Below are 15,935 nucleotides of genomic sequence, written 5' to 3'. Positions count from 1 at the left end.
TCCCATCCAAAGTCATGAAACCTGGCAGGGGATTGTGGGTATGCAAATTTCTCCAGACCGCAGGCCATGTGACATTGGCCAAAAGGCAGGCAGAGTCTGCCTTTGCCTGAGGACTCCCCTCGTTTACATAAGGTCTAGGGCTTCTGGGAGGCAGGCGTGAGATTTTCTTTTGGGCCCCAGAGATGGGGCTCCTCCCCCAGGATGTTGAAAAAGCAGCCCGCTCTCTCCTTTCTCAGGACACAGGGGTCATTTTCCGCCCTCACCCTGTCTTGCACGGGTGCTGGGCCTCCTGGGCTGCCAGGTTCTTTTGCCCGCCAGGGCAAAGCCCGCCGGGCAAAGGACGGCGTTTGTCAGGCGTTCGTCAGCCGATCGGGGCCCGGGCCCAAACCCCTGCCCACTGGGGCCATATCCTCCTGGATGCTAGCTTGGAGCCAGCCTCTGCTGGCTCACCAGCAGGTGGCAACAGCAGCAAGCATTAGCTAAAGGCTCCCCCCTCTGGCTACCACTGCAAGGCATCAGCCTGGCTGTGCTGCGAGGACCCCTGCAAAGGCTGACTGACAGCTGGGGGGTGCAAGCCAACAGCTGAAAAGCAGGCTTTGCGCTTTTATTTGCTCTGTTTCTTTTTTTTTTTAACCAGCATAGGTAACCCTGCACTTGGCAGGGCTTCAAAAAATTGAGTGAAACTCTTTAATGTTCCTCTCCACAGAAATCTTTAGTAAAAGGCGAAAGATTTATTCGGTTTGAAGAGAAACCAGAGTATGCGCTCTAGTGGCCCCGACTGCGGCCGCAAAAAATGCAACACCTCACTAGCTCAGGGTGACTTAGTGAAGCAGTGCACACGATGACGCTTTTTGAGATGAAGCGAATGGAGAATGCTATCGGGCTCCGAACCCGTGGCAGAATGACTTTATTTGCAAGCAATCCCATCCAAAGTCATGAAACCTGGCAGGGGATTGTGGGTATGCAAATTTCTCCAGACCGCAGGCCATGTGACATTGGCCAAAAGGCAGGCAGAGTCTGCCTTTGCCTGAGGACTCCCCTCGTTTACATAAGGTCTAGGGCTTCTGGGAGGCAGGCGTGAGATTTTCTTTTGGGCCCCAGAGATGGGGCTCCTCCCCCAGGATGTTGAAGAAGCAGCCCGCTCTCTCCTTTCTCAGGACACAGGGATCATTTTCCGCCCTCACCCTGTCTTGCACGGGTGCTGGGCCTCCTGGGCTGCCAGCGGGCAAAGAACGGCGTTTGTCAGGCGTTCGTCAGCCGATCGGGGCCCGGGCCCAAACCCCTGCCCACTGGGGCCATATCCTCCTGGATGCTAGCTTGGAGCAAGCCTCTGCTGGCTCACCAGCAGGTGGCGACAGCAGCAAGCATTAGCTAAAGGCTCCCCCCTCTGGCTACCACTGCAAAGCATCAGCCTGGCTGTGCTGCGAGGACCCCTGCAAAGGCTGACTGACAGCTGGGGGGTGCAAGCCAACAGCTGAAAAGCAGGCTTTGCGCTTTCATTTGCTCTGTTTCTTTTTTTTTTTAACCAGCATAGGTAACCCTGCACTTGGCAGGGCTTCAAAAAATTGAGTGAAACTCTTTAATGTTCCTCTCCACGGAAATCTTTAGTAAAAGGCGAAAGATTTATTCGGTTTGAAGAGAAACCAGAGTATGCGCTCTAGTGGCCCCGACTGCGGCCGCAAAAAATGCAACACCTCACTAGCTCAGGGTGACTTAGTGAAGCAGTGCACACGATGACGCTTTTTGAGATGAAGCGAATGGAGAATGCTATCGGGCTCCGAACCCGTGGCAGAATGACTTTATTTGCAAGCAATCCCATCCAAAGTCATGAAACCTGGCAGGGGATTGTGGGTATGCAAATTTCTCCAGACCGCAGGCCATGTGACATTGGCCAAAAGGCAGGCAGAGTCTGCCTTTGCCTGAGGACTCCCCTCGTTTACATAAGGTCTAGGGCTTCTGGGAGGCAGGCGTGAGATTTTCTTTTGGGCCCCAGAGATGGGGCTCCTCCCCCAGGATGTTGAAAAAGCAGCCCGCTCTCTCCTTTCTCAGGACACAGGGGTCATTTTCCGCCCTCACCCTGTCTTGCACGGGTGCTGGGCCTCCTGGGCTGCCAGGTTCTTTTGCCCGCCAGGGCAAAGCCCGCCGGGCAAAGGACGGCGTTTGTCAGGCGTTTGTCAGGCGATCGGGGCCCGGGCCCAAACCCCTGCCCACTGGGGCCATATCCTCCTGGATGCTAGCTTGGAGCCAGCCTCTGCTGGCTCACCAGCAGGTGGCGACAGCAGCAAGCATTAGCTAAAGGCTCCCCCCTCTGGCTACCACTGCAAGGCATCAGCCTGGCTGTGCTGCGAGGACCCCTGCAAAGGCTGACTGACAGCTGGGGGGTGCAAGCCAACAGCTGAAAAGCAGGCTTTGCGCTTTCATTTGCTCTGTTTCTTTTTAACCAGCATAGGTAACCCTGCACTTGGCAGGGCTTCAAAACATTGAGTGAAACTCTTTAATGTTCCTCTCCACGGAAATCTTTAGTAAAAGGCGAAAGATTTATTCGGTTTGAAGAGAAACCAGAGTATGCGCTCTAGTGGCCCCGACTGCGGCCGCAAAAAATGCAACACCTCACTAGCTCAGGGTGACTTAGTGAAGCAGTGCACACGATGACGCTTTTTGAGATGAAGCGAATGGAGAATGCCATCGGGCTCCGAACCCGTGGCAGAATGACTTTATTTGCAAGCAATCCCATCCAAAGTCATGAAACCTGGCAGGGGATTGTGGGTATGCAAATTTCTCCAGACCGCAGGCCATGTAACATTGGCCAAAAGGCAGGCAGAGTCTGCTTTTGCTTGAGGACTCCCCTCGTTTACATAAGGTCTAGGGCTTCTGGGAGGCAGGCGTGAGATTTTCTTTTGGGCCCCAGAGATGGGGCTCCTCCCCCAGGATGTTGAAGAAGCAGCCCGCTCTCTCCTTTCTCAGGACACAGGGGTCATTTTCCGCCCTCACCCTGTCTTGCACGGGTGCTGGGCCTCCTGGGCTGCCAGCGGGCAAAGGACGGCGTTTGTCAGGCGTTCGTCAGCCGATCGGGGCCCGGGCCCAAACCCCTGCCCACTGGGGCCATATCCTCCTGGATGCTAGCTTGGAGCCAGCCTCTGCTGGCTCACCAGCAGGTGGCGACAGCAGCAAGCATTAGCTAAAGGCTCCCCCCTCTGGCTACCACTGCAAGGCATCAGCCTGGCTGTGCTGCAAGGACCCCTGCAAAGGCTGACTGACAGCTGGGGGGTACAAGCCAACAGCTGAAAAGCAGGCTTTGCGCTTTCATTTGCTCTGTTTCTTTTTTTTTTTAACCAGCATAGGTAACCCTGCACTTGGCAGGGCTTCAAAAAATTGAGTGAAACTCTTTAATGTTCCTCTCCACGGAAATCTTTAGTAAAAGGCGAAAGATTTATTCGGTTTGAAGAGAAACCAGAGTATGCGCTCTAGTGGCCCCGACTGCGGCCGCAAAAAATGCAACACCTCACTAGCTCAGGGTGACTTAGTGAAGCAGTGCACACGATGACGCTTTTTGAGATGAAGCGAATGGAGAATGCTATCGGGCTCCGAACCCGTGGCAGAATGACTTTATTTGCAAGCAATCCCATCCAAAGTCATGAAACCTGGCAGGGGATTGTGGGTATGCAAATTTCTCCAGACCGCAGGCCATGTGACATTGGCCAAAAGGCAGGCAGAGTCTGCCTTTGCCTGAGGACTCCCCTCGTTTACATAAGGTCTAGGGCTTCTGGGAGGCAGGCGTGAGATTTTCTTTTGGGCCCCAGAGATGGGGCTCCTCCCCCAGGATGTTGAAAAAGCAGCCCGCTCTCTCCTTTCTCAGGACACAGGGGTCATTTTCCGCCCTCACCCTGTCTTGCACGGGTGCTGGGCCTCCTGGGCTGCCAGGTTCTTTTGCCCGCCAGGGCAAAGCCCGCCGGGCAAAGGACGGCGTTTGTCAGGCGTTCGTCAGCCGATCGGGGCCCGGGCCCAAACCCCTGCCCACTGGGGCCATATCCTCCTGGATGCTAGCTTGGAGCCAGCCTCTGCTGGCTCACCAGCAGGTGGCAACAGCAGCAAGCATTAGCTAAAGGCTCCCCCCTCTGGCTACCACTGCAAGGCATCAGCCTGGCTGTGCTGCGAGGACCCCTGCAAAGGCTGACTGACAGCTGGGGGGTGCAAGCCAACAGCTGAAAAGCAGGCTTTGCGCTTTTATTTGCTCTGTTTCTTTTTTTTTTTAACCAGCATAGGTAACCCTGCACTTGGCAGGGCTTCAAAAAATTGAGTGAAACTCTTTAATGTTCCTCTCCACGGAAATCTTTAGTAAAAGGCGAAAGATTTATTCGGTTTGAAGAGAAACCAGAGTATGCGCTCTAGTGGCCCCGACTGCGGCCGCAAAAAATGCAACACCTCACTAGCTCAGGGTGACTTAGTGAAGCAGTGCACACGATGACGCTTTTTGAGATGAAGCGAATGGAGAATGCTATCGGGCTCCGAACCCGTGGCAGAATGACTTTATTTGCAAGCAATCCCATCCAAAGTCATGAAACCTGGCAGGGGATTGTGGGTATGCAAATTTCTCCAGACCGCAGGCCATGTGACATTGGCCAAAAGGCAGGCAGAGTCTGCCTTTGCCTGAGGACTCCCCTCGTTTACATAAGGTCTAGGGCTTCTGGGAGGCAGGCGTGAGATTTTCTTTTGGGCCCCAGAGATGGGGCTCCTCCCCCAGGATGTTGAAGAAGCAGCCCGCTCTCTCCTTTCTCAGGACACAGGGATCATTTTCCGCCCTCACCCTGTCTTGCACGGGTGCTGGGCCTCCTGGGCTGCCAGCGGGCAAAGAACGGCGTTTGTCAGGCGTTCGTCAGCCGATCGGGGCCCGGGCCCAAACCCCTGCCCACTGGGGCCATATCCTCCTGGATGCTAGCTTGGAGCCAGCCTCTGCTGGCTCACCAGCAGGTGGCGACAGCAGCAAGCATTAGCTAAAGGCTCCCCCCTCTGGCTACCACTGCAAAGCATCAGCCTGGCTGTGCTGCGAGGACCCCTGCAAAGGCTGACTGACAGCTGGGGGGTGCAAGCCAACAGCTGAAAAGCAGGCTTTGCGCTTTCATTTGCTCTGTTTCTTTTTTTTTTTAACCAGCATAGGTAACCCTGCACTTGGCAGGGCTTCAAAAAATTGAGTGAAACTCTTTAATGTTCCTCTCCACGGAAATCTTTAGTAAAAGGCGAAAGATTTATTCGGTTTGAAGAGAAACCAGAGTATGCGCTCTAGTGGCCCCGACTGCGGCCGCAAAAAATGCAACACCTCACTAGCTCAGGGTGACTTAGTGAAGCAGTGCACACGATGACGCTTTTTGAGATGAAGCGAATGGAGAATGCTATCGGGCTCCGAACCCGTGGCAGAATGACTTTATTTGCAAGCAATCCCATCCAAAGTCATGAAACCTGGCAGGGGATTGTGGGTATGCAAATTTCTCCAGACCGCAGGCCATGTGACATTGGCCAAAAGGCAGGCAGAGTCTGCCTTTGCCTGAGGACTCCCCTCGTTTACATAAGGTCTAGGGCTTCTGGGAGGCAGGCGTGAGATTTTCTTTTGGGCCCCAGAGATGGGGCTCCTCCCCCAGGATGTTGAAAAAGCAGCCCGCTCTCTCCTTTCTCAGGACACAGGGGTCATTTTCCGCCCTCACCCTGTCTTGCACGGGTGCTGGGCCTCCTGGGCTGCCAGCGGGCAAAGAACGGCGTTTGTCAGGCGTTCGTCAGCCGATCGGGGCCCGGGCCCAAACCCCTGCCCACTGGGGCCATATCCTCCTGGATGCTAGCTTGGAGCCAGCCTCTGCTGGCTCACCAGCAGGTGGCGACAGCAGCAAGCATTAGCTAAAGGCTCCCCCCTCTGGCTACCACTGCAAAGCATCAGCCTGGCTGTGCTGCGAGGACCCCTGCAAAGGCTGACTGACAGCTGGGGGGTGCAAGCCAACAGCTGAAAAGCAGGCTTTGCGCTTTCATTTGCTCTGTTTCTTTTTTTTTTTAACCAGCATAGGTAACCCTGCACTTGGCAGGGCTTCAAAAAATTGAGTGAAACTCTTTAATGTTCCTCTCCACGGAAATCTTTAGTAAAAGGCGAAAGATTTATTCGGTTTGAAGAGAAACCAGAGTATGCGCTCTAGTGGCCCCGACTGCGGCCGCAAAAAATGCAACACCTCACTAGCTCAGGGTGACTTAGTGAAGCAGTGCACACGATGACGCTTTTTGAGATGAAGCGAATGGAGAATGCTATCGGGCTCCGAACCCGTGGCAGAATGACTTTATTTGCAAGCAATCCCATCCAAAGTCATGAAACCTGGCAGGGGATTGTGGGTATGCAAATTTCTCCAGACCGCAGGCCATGTGACATTGGCCAAAAGGCAGGCAGAGTCTGCCTTTGCCTGAGGACTCCCCTCGTTTACATAAGGTCTAGGGCTTCTGGGAGGCAGGCGTGAGATTTTCTTTTGGGCCCCAGAGATGGGGCTCCTCCCCCAGGATGTTGAAAAAGCAGCCCGCTCTCTCCTTTCTCAGGACACAGGGGTCATTTTCCGCCCTCACCCTGTCTTGCACGGGTGCTGGGCCTCCTGGGCTGCCAGGTTCTTTTGCCCGCCAGGGCAAAGCCCGCCGGGCAAAGGACGGCGTTTGTCAGGCGTTTGTCAGGCGATCGGGGCCCGGGCCCAAACCCCTGCCCACTGGGGCCATATCCTCCTGGATGCTAGCTTGGAGCCAGCCTCTGCTGGCTCACCAGCAGGTGGCGACAGCAGCAAGCATTAGCTAAAGGCTCCCCCCTCTGGCTACCACTGCAAGGCATCAGCCTGGCTGTGCTGCGAGGACCCCTGCAAAGGCTGACTGACAGCTGGGGGGTGCAAGCCAACAGCTGAAAAGCAGGCTTTGCGCTTTCATTTGCTCTGTTTCTTTTTAACCAGCATAGGTAACCCTGCACTTGGCAGGGCTTCAAAACATTGAGTGAAACTCTTTAATGTTCCTCTCCACGGAAATCTTTAGTAAAAGGCGAAAGATTTATTCGGTTTGAAGAGAAACCAGAGTATGCGCTCTAGTGGCCCCGACTGCGGCCGCAAAAAATGCAACACCTCACTAGCTCAGGGTGACTTAGTGAAGCAGTGCACACGATGACGCTTTTTGAGATGAAGCGAATGGAGAATGCCATCGGGCTCCGAACCCGTGGCAGAATGACTTTATTTGCAAGCAATCCCATCCAAAGTCATGAAACCTGGCAGGGGATTGTGGGTATGCAAATTTCTCCAGACCGCAGGCCATGTAACATTGGCCAAAAGGCAGGCAGAGTCTGCTTTTGCTTGAGGACTCCCCTCGTTTACATAAGGTCTAGGGCTTCTGGGAGGCAGGCGTGAGATTTTCTTTTGGGCCCCAGAGATGGGGCTCCTCCCCCAGGATGTTGAAGAAGCAGCCCGCTCTCTCCTTTCTCAGGACACAGGGGTCATTTTCCGCCCTCACCCTGTCTTGCACGGGTGCTGGGCCTCCTGGGCTGCCAGCGGGCAAAGGACGGCGTTTGTCAGGCGTTCGTCAGCCGATCGGGGCCCGGGCCCAAACCCCTGCCCACTGGGGCCATATCCTCCTGGATGCTAGCTTGGAGCCAGCCTCTGCTGGCTCACCAGCAGGTGGCGACAGCAGCAAGCATTAGCTAAAGGCTCCCCCCTCTGGCTACCACTGCAAGGCATCAGCCTGGCTGTGCTGCAAGGACCCCTGCAAAGGCTGACTGACAGCTGGGGGGTGCAAGCCAACAGCTGAAAAGCAGGCTTTGCGCTTTCATTTGCTCTGTTTCTTTTTTTTTTTAACCAGCATAGGTAACCCTGCACTTGGCAGGGCTTCAAAAAATTGAGTGAAACTCTTTAATGTTCCTCTCCACGGAAATCTTTAGTAAAAGGCGAAAGATTTATTCGGTTTGAAGAGAAACCAGAGTATGCGCTCTAGTGGCCCCGACTGCGGCCGCAAAAAATGCAACACCTCACTAGCTCAGGGTGACTTAGTGAAGCAGTGCACACGATGACGCTTTTTGAGATGAAGCGAATGGAGAATGCTATCGGGCTCCGAACCCGTGGCAGAATGACTTTATTTGCAAGCAATCCCATCCAAAGTCATGAAACCTGGCAGGGGATTGTGGGTATGCAAATTTCTCCAGACCGCAGGCCATGTGACATTGGCCAAAAGGCAGGCAGAGTCTGCCTTTGCCTGAGGACTCCCCTCGTTTACATAAGGTCTAGGGCTTCTGGGAGGCAGGCGTGAGATTTTCTTTTGGGCCCCAGAGATGGGGCTCCTCCCCCAGGATGTTGAAAAAGCAGCCCGCTCTCTCCTTTCTCAGGACACAGGGGTCATTTTCCGCCCTCACCCTGTCTTGCACGGGTGCTGGGCCTCCTGGGCTGCCAGGTTCTTTTGCCCGCCAGGGCAAAGCCCGCCGGGCAAAGGACGGCGTTTGTCAGGCGTTCGTCAGCCGATCGGGGCCCGGGCCCAAACCCCTGCCCACTGGGGCCATATCCTCCTGGATGCTAGCTTGGAGCCAGCCTCTGCTGGCTCACCAGCAGGTGGCAACAGCAGCAAGCATTAGCTAAAGGCTCCCCCCTCTGGCTACCACTGCAAGGCATCAGCCTGGCTGTGCTGCGAGGACCCCTGCAAAGGCTGACTGACAGCTGGGGGGTGCAAGCCAACAGCTGAAAAGCAGGCTTTGCGCTTTTATTTGCTCTGTTTCTTTTTTTTTTTAACCAGCATAGGTAACCCTGCACTTGGCAGGGCTTCAAAAAATTGAGTGAAACTCTTTAATGTTCCTCTCCACAGAAATCTTTAGTAAAAGGCGAAAGATTTATTCGGTTTGAAGAGAAACCAGAGTATGCGCTCTAGTGGCCCCGACTGCGGCCGCAAAAAATGCAACACCTCACTAGCTCAGGGTGACTTAGTGAAGCAGTGCACACGATGACGCTTTTTGAGATGAAGCGAATGGAGAATGCTATCGGGCTCCGAACCCGTGGCAGAATGACTTTATTTGCAAGCAATCCCATCCAAAGTCATGAAACCTGGCAGGGGATTGTGGGTATGCAAATTTCTCCAGACCGCAGGCCATGTGACATTGGCCAAAAGGCAGGCAGAGTCTGCCTTTGCCTGAGGACTCCCCTCGTTTACATAAGGTCTAGGGCTTCTGGGAGGCAGGCGTGAGATTTTCTTTTGGGCCCCAGAGATGGGGCTCCTCCCCCAGGATGTTGAAGAAGCAGCCCGCTCTCTCCTTTCTCAGGACACAGGGATCATTTTCCGCCCTCACCCTGTCTTGCACGGGTGCTGGGCCTCCTGGGCTGCCAGCGGGCAAAGAACGGCGTTTGTCAGGCGTTCGTCAGCCGATCGGGGCCCGGGCCCAAACCCCTGCCCACTGGGGCCATATCCTCCTGGATGCTAGCTTGGAGCAAGCCTCTGCTGGCTCACCAGCAGGTGGCGACAGCAGCAAGCATTAGCTAAAGGCTCCCCCCTCTGGCTACCACTGCAAAGCATCAGCCTGGCTGTGCTGCGAGGACCCCTGCAAAGGCTGACTGACAGCTGGGGGGTGCAAGCCAACAGCTGAAAAGCAGGCTTTGCGCTTTCATTTGCTCTGTTTCTTTTTTTTTTTAACCAGCATAGGTAACCCTGCACTTGGCAGGGCTTCAAAAAATTGAGTGAAACTCTTTAATGTTCCTCTCCACGGAAATCTTTAGTAAAAGGCGAAAGATTTATTCGGTTTGAAGAGAAACCAGAGTATGCGCTCTAGTGGCCCCGACTGCGGCCGCAAAAAATGCAACACCTCACTAGCTCAGGGTGACTTAGTGAAGCAGTGCACACGATGACGCTTTTTGAGATGAAGCGAATGGAGAATGCTATCGGGCTCCGAACCCGTGGCAGAATGACTTTATTTGCAAGCAATCCCATCCAAAGTCATGAAACCTGGCAGGGGATTGTGGGTATGCAAATTTCTCCAGACCGCAGGCCATGTGACATTGGCCAAAAGGCAGGCAGAGTCTGCCTTTGCCTGAGGACTCCCCTCGTTTACATAAGGTCTAGGGCTTCTGGGAGGCAGGCGTGAGATTTTCTTTTGGGCCCCAGAGATGGGGCTCCTCCCCCAGGATGTTGAAAAAGCAGCCCGCTCTCTCCTTTCTCAGGACACAGGGGTCATTTTCCGCCCTCACCCTGTCTTGCACGGGTGCTGGGCCTCCTGGGCTGCCAGGTTCTTTTGCCCGCCAGGGCAAAGCCCGCCGGGCAAAGGACGGCGTTTGTCAGGCGTTCGTCAGCCGATCGGGGCCCGGGCCCAAACCCCTGCCCACTGGGGCCATATCCTCCTGGATGCTAGCTTGGAGCCAGCCTCTGCTGGCTCACCAGCAGGTGGCGACAGCAGCAAGCATTAGCTAAAGGCTCCCCCCTCTGGCTACCACTGCAAGGCATCAGCCTGGCTGTGCTGCGAGGACCCCTGCAAAGGCTGACTGACAGCTGGGGGGTGCAAGCCAACAGCTGAAAAGCAGGCTTTGCGCTTTCATTTGCTCTGTTTCTTTTTAACCAGCATAGGTAACCCTGCACTTGGCAGGGCTTCAAAACATTGAGTGAAACTCTTTAATGTTCCTCTCCACGGAAATCTTTAGTAAAAGGCGAAAGATTTATTCGGTTTGAAGAGAAACCAGAGTATGCGCTCTAGTGGCCCCGACTGCGGCCGCAAAAAATGCAACACCTCACTAGCTCAGGGTGACTTAGTGAAGCAGTGCACACGATGACGCTTTTTGAGATGAAGCGAATGGAGAATGCCATCGGGCTCCGAACCCGTGGCAGAATGACTTTATTTGCAAGCAATCCCATCCAAAGTCATGAAACCTGGCAGGGGATTGTGGGTATGCAAATTTCTCCAGACCGCAGGCCATGTAACATTGGCCAAAAGGCAGGCAGAGTCTGCTTTTGCTTGAGGACTCCCCTCGTTTACATAAGGTCTAGGGCTTCTGGGAGGCAGGCGTGAGATTTTCTTTTGGGCCCCAGAGATGGGGCTCCTCCCCCAGGATGTTGAAGAAGCAGCCCGCTCTCTCCTTTCTCAGGACACAGGGGTCATTTTCCGCCCTCACCCTGTCTTGCACGGGTGCTGGGCCTCCTGGGCTGCCAGCGGGCAAAGGACGGCGTTTGTCAGGCGTTCGTCAGCCGATCGGGGCCCGGGCCCAAACCCCTGCCCACTGGGGCCATATCCTCCTGGATGCTAGCTTGGAGCCAGCCTCTGCTGGCTCACCAGCAGGTGGCGACAGCAGCAAGCATTAGCTAAAGGCTCCCCCCTCTGGCTACCACTGCAAGGCATCAGCCTGGCTGTGCTGCAAGGACCCCTGCAAAGGCTGACTGACAGCTGGGGGGTGCAAGCCAACAGCTGAAAAGCAGGCTTTGCGCTTTCATTTGCTCTGTTTCTTTTTTTTTTTAACCAGCATAGGTAACCCTGCACTTGGCAGGGCTTCAAAAAATTGAGTGAAACTCTTTAATGTTCCTCTCCACGGAAATCTTTAGTAAAAGGCGAAAGATTTATTCGGTTTGAAGAGAAACCAGAGTATGCGCTCTAGTGGCCCCGACTGCGGCCGCAAAAAATGCAACACCTCACTAGCTCAGGGTGACTTAGTGAAGCAGTGCACACGATGACGCTTTTTGAGATGAAGCGAATGGAGAATGCTATCGGGCTCCGAACCCGTGGCAGAATGACTTTATTTGCAAGCAATCCCATCCAAAGTCATGAAACCTGGCAGGGGATTGTGGGTATGCAAATTTCTCCAGACCGCAGGCCATGTGACATTGGCCAAAAGGCAGGCAGAGTCTGCCTTTGCCTGAGGACTCCCCTCGTTTACATAAGGTCTAGGGCTTCTGGGAGGCAGGCGTGAGATTTTCTTTTGGGCCCCAGAGATGGGGCTCCTCCCCCAGGATGTTGAAAAAGCAGCCCGCTCTCTCCTTTCTCAGGACACAGGGGTCATTTTCCGCCCTCACCCTGTCTTGCACGGGTGCTGGGCCTCCTGGGCTGCCAGGTTCTTTTGCCCGCCAGGGCAAAGCCCGCCGGGCAAAGGACGGCGTTTGTCAGGCGTTCGTCAGCCGATCGGGGCCCGGGCCCAAACCCCTGCCCACTGGGGCCATATCCTCCTGGATGCTAGCTTGGAGCCAGCCTCTGCTGGCTCACCAGCAGGTGGCAACAGCAGCAAGCATTAGCTAAAGGCTCCCCCCTCTGGCTACCACTGCAAGGCATCAGCCTGGCTGTGCTGCGAGGACCCCTGCAAAGGCTGACTGACAGCTGGGGGGTGCAAGCCAACAGCTGAAAAGCAGGCTTTGCGCTTTTATTTGCTCTGTTTCTTTTTTTTTTTAACCAGCATAGGTAACCCTGCACTTGGCAGGGCTTCAAAAAATTGAGTGAAACTCTTTAATGTTCCTCTCCACGGAAATCTTTAGTAAAAGGCGAAAGATTTATTCGGTTTGAAGAGAAACCAGAGTATGCGCTCTAGTGGCCCCGACTGCGGCCGCAAAAAATGCAACACCTCACTAGCTCAGGGTGACTTAGTGAAGCAGTGCACACGATGACGCTTTTTGAGATGAAGCGAATGGAGAATGCTATCGGGCTCCGAACCCGTGGCAGAATGACTTTATTTGCAAGCAATCCCATCCAAAGTCATGAAACCTGGCAGGGGATTGTGGGTATGCAAATTTCTCCAGACCGCAGGCCATGTGACATTGGCCAAAAGGCAGGCAGAGTCTGCCTTTGCCTGAGGACTCCCCTCGTTTACATAAGGTCTAGGGCTTCTGGGAGGCAGGCGTGAGATTTTCTTTTGGGCCCCAGAGATGGGGCTCCTCCCCCAGGATGTTGAAGAAGCAGCCCGCTCTCTCCTTTCTCAGGACACAGGGATCATTTTCCGCCCTCACCCTGTCTTGCACGGGTGCTGGGCCTCCTGGGCTGCCAGCGGGCAAAGAACGGCGTTTGTCAGGCGTTCGTCAGCCGATCGGGGCCCGGGCCCAATCCCCTGCCCACTGGGGCCATATCCTCCTGGATGCTAGCTTGGAGCCAGCCTCTGCTGGCTCACCAGCAGGTGGCGACAGCAGCAAGCATTAGCTAAAGGCTCCCCCCTCTGGCTACCACTGCAAAGCATCAGCCTGGCTGTGCTGCGAGGACCCCTGCAAAGGCTGACTGACAGCTGGGGGGTGCAAGCCAACAGCTGAAAAGCAGGCTTTGCGCTTTCATTTGCTCTGTTTCTTTTTTTTTTTAACCAGCATAGGTAACCCTGCACTTGGCAGGGCTTCAAAAAATTGAGTGAAACTCTTTAATGTTCCTCTCCACGGAAATCTTTAGTAAAAGGCGAAAGATTTATTCGGTTTGAAGAGAAACCAGAGTATGCGCTCTAGTGGCCCCGACTGCGGCCGCAAAAAATGCAACACCTCACTAGCTCAGGGTGACTTAGTGAAGCAGTGCACACGATGACGCTTTTTGAGATGAAGCGAATGGAGAATGCTATCGGGCTCCGAACCCGTGGCAGAATGACTTTATTTGCAAGCAATCCCATCCAAAGTCATGAAACCTGGCAGGGGATTGTGGGTATGCAAATTTCTCCAGACCGCAGGCCATGTGACATTGGCCAAAAGGCAGGCAGAGTCTGCCTTTGCCTGAGGACTCCCCTCGTTTACATAAGGTCTAGGGCTTCTGGGAGGCAGGCGTGAGATTTTCTTTTGGGCCCCAGAGATGGGGCTCCTCCCCCAGGATGTTGAAAAAGCAGCCCGCTCTCTCCTTTCTCAGGACACAGGGGTCATTTTCCGCCCTCACCCTGTCTTGCACGGGTGCTGGGCCTCCTGGGCTGCCAGGTTCTTTTGCCCGCCAGGGCAAAGCCCGCCGGGCAAAGGACGGCGTTTGTCAGGCGTTCGTCCCGGGCCCAAACCCCTGCCCACTGGGGCCATATCCTCCTGGATGCTAGCTTGGAGCCAGCCTCTGCTGGCTCACCAGCAGGTGGCAACAGCAGCAAGCATTAGCTAAAGGCTCCCCCCTCTGGCTACCACTGCAAGGCATCAGCCTGGCTGTGCTGCGAGGACCCCTGCAAAGGCTGACTGACAGCTGGGGGGTGCAAGCCAACAGCTGAAAAGCAGGCTTTGCGCTTTTATTTGCTCTGTTTCTTTTTTTTTTTAACCAGCATAGGTAACCCTGCACTTGGCAGGGCTTCAAAAAATTGAGTGAAACTCTTTAATGTTCCTCTCCACGGAAATCTTTAGTAAAAGGCGAAAGATTTATTCGGTTTGAAGAGAAACCAGAGTATGCGCTCTAGTGGCCCCGACTGCGGCCGCAAAAAATGCAACACCTCACTAGCTCAGGGTGACTTAGTGAAGCAGTGCACACGATGACGCTTTTTGAGATGAAGCGAATGGAGAATGCTATCGGGCTCCGAACCCATGGCAGAATGACTTTATTTGCAAGCAATCCCATCCAAAGTCATGAAACCTGGCAGGGGATTGTGGGTATGCAAATTTCTCCAGACCGCAGGCCATGTGACATTGGCCAAAAGGCAGGCAGAGTCTGCCTTTGCCTGAGGACTCCCCTCGTTTACATAAGGTCTAGGGCTTCTGGGAGGCAGGCGTGAGATTTTCTTTTGGGCCCCAGAGATGGGGCTCCTCCCCCAGGATGTTGAAGAAGCAGCCCGCTCTCTCCTTTCTCAGGACACAGGGATCATTTTCCGCCCTCACCCTGTCTTGCACGGGTGCTGGGCCTCCTGGGCTGCCAGCGGGCAAAGAACGGCGTTTGTCAGGCGTTCGTCAGCCGATCGGGGCCCGGGCCCAAACCCCTGCCCACTGGGGCCATATCCTCCTGGATGCTAGCTTGGAGCCAGCCTCTGCTGGCTCACCAGCAGGTGGCGACAGCAGCAAGCATTAGCTAAAGGCTCCCCCCTCTGGCTACCACTGCAAAGCATCAGCCTGGCTGTGCTGCGAGGACCCCTGCAAAGGCTGACTGACAGCTGGGGGGTGCAAGCCAACAGCTGAAAAGCAGGCTTTGCGCTTTCATTTGCTCTGTTTCTTTTTTTTTTTAACCAGCATAGGTAACCCTGCACTTGGCAGGGCTTCAAAAAATTGAGTGAAACTCTTTAATGTTCCTCTCCACGGAAATCTTTAGTAAAAGGCGAAAGATTTATTCGGTTTGAAGAGAAACCAGAGTATGCGCTCTAGTGGCCCCGACTGCGGCCGCAAAAAATGCAACACCTCACTAGCTCAGGGTGACTTAGTGAAGCAGTGCACACGATGACGCTTTTTGAGATGAAGCGAATGGAGAATGCTATCGGGCTCCGAACCCGTGGCAGAATGACTTTATTTGCAAGCAATCCCATCCAAAGTCATGAAACCTGGCAGGGGATTGTGGGTATGCAAATTTCTCCAGACCGCAGGCCATGTGACATTGGCCAAAAGGCAGGCAGAGTCTGCCTTTGCCTGAGGACTCCCCTCGTTTACATAAGGTCTAGGGCTTCTGGGAGGCAGGCGTGAGATTTTCTTTTGGGCCCCAGAGATGGGGCTCCTCCCCCAGGATGTTGAAAAAGCAGCCCGCTCTCTCCTTTCTCAGGACACAGGGGTCATTTTCCGCCCTCACCCTGTCTTGCACGGGTGCTGGGCCTCCTGGGCTGCCAGGTTCTTTTGCCCGCCAGGGCAAAGCCCGCCGGGCAAAGGACGGCGTTTGTCAGGCGTTTGTCAGGCGATCGGGGCCCGGGCCCAAACCCCTGCCCACTGGGGCCATATCCTCCTGGATGCTAGCTTGGAGCCAGCCTCTGCTGGCTCACCAGCAGGTGGCGACAGCAGCAAGCATTAGCTTAAGGCTCCCCCCTCTGGCTACCACTGCAAGGCATCAGCCTGGCTGTGCTGCGAGGACCCCTGCAAAGGCTGACTGACAGCTGGGGGGT

At 54.7% G+C, this 15,935-nt stretch overlaps 17 non-coding genes across 17 annotated transcripts; all 17 read right to left on the bottom strand.

Moving 5' to 3' along the window:
- Positions 1-644: 644 nt before the first annotated feature.
- Positions 645-760, bottom strand: LOC138565160 (U5 spliceosomal RNA). The gene has a single exon (XR_011301070.1). It is a non-coding gene; the product is annotated as a U5 spliceosomal RNA (small nuclear RNA).
- A 776-nt stretch (positions 761-1,536) lies between these two features.
- On the bottom strand, positions 1,537-1,652 carry LOC138563847 (U5 spliceosomal RNA). The gene has a single exon (XR_011299821.1). It is a non-coding gene; the product is annotated as a U5 spliceosomal RNA (small nuclear RNA).
- Positions 1,653-2,451: 799 nt separating this feature from the next.
- On the bottom strand, positions 2,452-2,567 carry LOC138565061 (U5 spliceosomal RNA). The gene has a single exon (XR_011300980.1). It is a non-coding gene; the product is annotated as a U5 spliceosomal RNA (small nuclear RNA).
- A 776-nt stretch (positions 2,568-3,343) lies between these two features.
- LOC138563846 (U5 spliceosomal RNA) lies at positions 3,344-3,459 on the bottom strand. The gene has a single exon (XR_011299820.1). It is a non-coding gene; the product is annotated as a U5 spliceosomal RNA (small nuclear RNA).
- Positions 3,460-4,264: 805 nt separating this feature from the next.
- LOC138563845 (U5 spliceosomal RNA) lies at positions 4,265-4,380 on the bottom strand. Its single transcript, XR_011299819.1, has one exon. It is a non-coding gene; the product is annotated as a U5 spliceosomal RNA (small nuclear RNA).
- Positions 4,381-5,156: 776 nt separating this feature from the next.
- Positions 5,157-5,272, bottom strand: LOC138563844 (U5 spliceosomal RNA). The gene has a single exon (XR_011299818.1). It is a non-coding gene; the product is annotated as a U5 spliceosomal RNA (small nuclear RNA).
- Positions 5,273-6,048: 776 nt separating this feature from the next.
- LOC138563843 (U5 spliceosomal RNA) lies at positions 6,049-6,164 on the bottom strand. The gene has a single exon (XR_011299817.1). It is a non-coding gene; the product is annotated as a U5 spliceosomal RNA (small nuclear RNA).
- A 799-nt stretch (positions 6,165-6,963) lies between these two features.
- Positions 6,964-7,079, bottom strand: LOC138565059 (U5 spliceosomal RNA). The gene has a single exon (XR_011300979.1). It is a non-coding gene; the product is annotated as a U5 spliceosomal RNA (small nuclear RNA).
- A 776-nt stretch (positions 7,080-7,855) lies between these two features.
- On the bottom strand, positions 7,856-7,971 carry LOC138563842 (U5 spliceosomal RNA). The gene has a single exon (XR_011299816.1). It is a non-coding gene; the product is annotated as a U5 spliceosomal RNA (small nuclear RNA).
- Positions 7,972-8,776: 805 nt separating this feature from the next.
- On the bottom strand, positions 8,777-8,892 carry LOC138565159 (U5 spliceosomal RNA). The gene has a single exon (XR_011301069.1). It is a non-coding gene; the product is annotated as a U5 spliceosomal RNA (small nuclear RNA).
- Positions 8,893-9,668: 776 nt separating this feature from the next.
- Positions 9,669-9,784, bottom strand: LOC138563841 (U5 spliceosomal RNA). Its single transcript, XR_011299815.1, has one exon. It is a non-coding gene; the product is annotated as a U5 spliceosomal RNA (small nuclear RNA).
- A 799-nt stretch (positions 9,785-10,583) lies between these two features.
- On the bottom strand, positions 10,584-10,699 carry LOC138565058 (U5 spliceosomal RNA). The gene has a single exon (XR_011300978.1). It is a non-coding gene; the product is annotated as a U5 spliceosomal RNA (small nuclear RNA).
- Positions 10,700-11,475: 776 nt separating this feature from the next.
- Positions 11,476-11,591, bottom strand: LOC138563840 (U5 spliceosomal RNA). The gene has a single exon (XR_011299814.1). It is a non-coding gene; the product is annotated as a U5 spliceosomal RNA (small nuclear RNA).
- An 805-nt stretch (positions 11,592-12,396) lies between these two features.
- Positions 12,397-12,512, bottom strand: LOC138563839 (U5 spliceosomal RNA). The gene has a single exon (XR_011299813.1). It is a non-coding gene; the product is annotated as a U5 spliceosomal RNA (small nuclear RNA).
- Positions 12,513-13,288: 776 nt separating this feature from the next.
- Positions 13,289-13,404, bottom strand: LOC138563837 (U5 spliceosomal RNA). The gene has a single exon (XR_011299811.1). It is a non-coding gene; the product is annotated as a U5 spliceosomal RNA (small nuclear RNA).
- A 792-nt stretch (positions 13,405-14,196) lies between these two features.
- Positions 14,197-14,312, bottom strand: LOC138563836 (U5 spliceosomal RNA). Its single transcript, XR_011299810.1, has one exon. It is a non-coding gene; the product is annotated as a U5 spliceosomal RNA (small nuclear RNA).
- A 776-nt stretch (positions 14,313-15,088) lies between these two features.
- Positions 15,089-15,204, bottom strand: LOC138563835 (U5 spliceosomal RNA). Its single transcript, XR_011299809.1, has one exon. It is a non-coding gene; the product is annotated as a U5 spliceosomal RNA (small nuclear RNA).
- Between the last annotated feature and the right edge of the window lie 731 nt (positions 15,205-15,935).

The sequence above is a fragment of the Ambystoma mexicanum genome, chromosome 1q (assembly GCF_040938575.1).
Source record: "Ambystoma mexicanum isolate Mex_15411 chromosome 1q, UKY_AmexF1_1, whole genome shotgun sequence".
Classification (NCBI taxonomy): Eukaryota; Metazoa; Chordata; class Amphibia; order Caudata; family Ambystomatidae; genus Ambystoma; species Ambystoma mexicanum.
This window is presented reverse-complemented; position numbering and strand designations above follow the sequence as displayed.